This window comes from Penaeus monodon, chromosome 22 (genome assembly GCF_015228065.2).
Source record: "Penaeus monodon isolate SGIC_2016 chromosome 22, NSTDA_Pmon_1, whole genome shotgun sequence".
Classification (NCBI taxonomy): domain Eukaryota; kingdom Metazoa; phylum Arthropoda; class Malacostraca; order Decapoda; family Penaeidae; genus Penaeus; species Penaeus monodon.
In genome coordinates, this window is record NC_051407.1 from 22,672,027 (window position 1) to 22,673,800 (window position 1,774).

Genomic DNA, 1,774 nt, shown 5'->3' on the forward strand with positions numbered 1-1,774 from the left:
GTATGCACAGTTTTTGGACATTTTTTTTCTATCATAAACCTATCATTCCTGTAAGAAATATACTCATAGATGAAATGGTAAAGATTGACAGCTTGGGGGGATGGGGAAATATGAGAGTACTTCATATAGATTTCAGTTGACTTCTACTACTCTTTGATTTCTTTTGTTCCACAATATATTGTCGTGCAAAGTAGAAGGCTCTATTGTATATCTCTTTATAGTTGTTACGTAGATTCCTAATCACTTCCGAGGATACTAACAATTTACCTAAACATTACAATATATCACAAGCTGTCAATTAAATCACATACCTGATCACTACAGAAGACATGTAGCACTCATGACACTACCTCCCTTATCCTTATCCTCTGCATTTTCTCCACACTTCTTCAATAGCAGAAGCATTTTAGAAATATGAGCTCTTCCATCCCCCCACCCTCTGTCTTTATGCTGTTGGTTTGTCCTATATTTCGTAACAGCCCTTATGATTAATTACAACAAGAACATCAGTACAATTACTTGGGTATAAGTCAAAGATTACAGGAAGAAGACCATATAAAAAAAGAAGTAAAAACTAAATCTATCAATATCAAACAAGATCAAACAGAAGTAAAGGTAAGGCCAACAATGCTTATCAAAATCTGTGAATCTAAGCCTGTAGTAACTAAAAACTCCTGGCCTCTATCTTCACAGTTTGGCAATGCTAGACAAACTAGTACCATATTTGCGATCCCTGGCCATACATATTTGTTAAACTCCCTGACAATATATCAAGACGAAGCAACTAGTCCTTATCTCGATCTTGCCAAAATATATGTGTTTAATTTGTTGGTCTTTTTTGCCCAGAAACCAGACTATACCATGGCTTTCCACTGGTGGGTCTTATCTAATAATTGGCCAGGTTCCATATAAACGTATTAGGAACATTAACTTGCATCATACAATAAGTAATGATCACTAAACAGTAACAGCACAGGCATAATGCAAGTGATAAGCTGTGGTTTATGTTTTACTTACATAATCATATGTCTACTGACTATTTTTCCAGGAGTTCCGTTGGGGCAGTGTGGAATTCTTGAACTCAGCTGTAATTTGGGTACCAAATCAGTCTCTATATTGTTTACTGCAGGAAGCTGTGCCCCTTCCTGCCCCCAACCACCACCCCAGAAAACAACCCTGCCTGAGCAGAATGAGAATCCAGACTGTGCACACATAAAACTATTATAGATAACTGCATGATGTAACTGTATGGATATGTTACATGACAGCTGATAATGGGAAGCTTCCATTGCTGTCTGATAAGTCAAATATATGGTTACTTGTGTACTGATATTAAAACTGGTATTTTTTTTCTCTCTCTCGCCACATGTCACATAACTTTGGTTATTATCAACTTGTGAGTATCAATGAAACTTGCGAGATATGCTGTAACCAACAATTTATATATGTGCTTCAATCTTTAACCATATATTTTCTTTAACTCTGCCCATACACAATTCAGTAACAGGGAACTGGCACGGTTAAGGGACCCTTACGAGGATTCAATTTGATGTGAACTTAAAAAGTAACCGAAAATTCTAGCCAATCTTTTGTTCGTGAAAATCACAAGTCAGCACTAATAAATTGCTGACTGTAGAATCACAATCTCCCTAGTGAGAAATACAGACGATGAATCTAATTTATAAATCATTGTCTTTTCCTAACCTCTAAATGTCTGAAGTTTGCGTCAAAATTCTCATATGGAAACAAGGTTAAAAATGAATTGAACAATGAA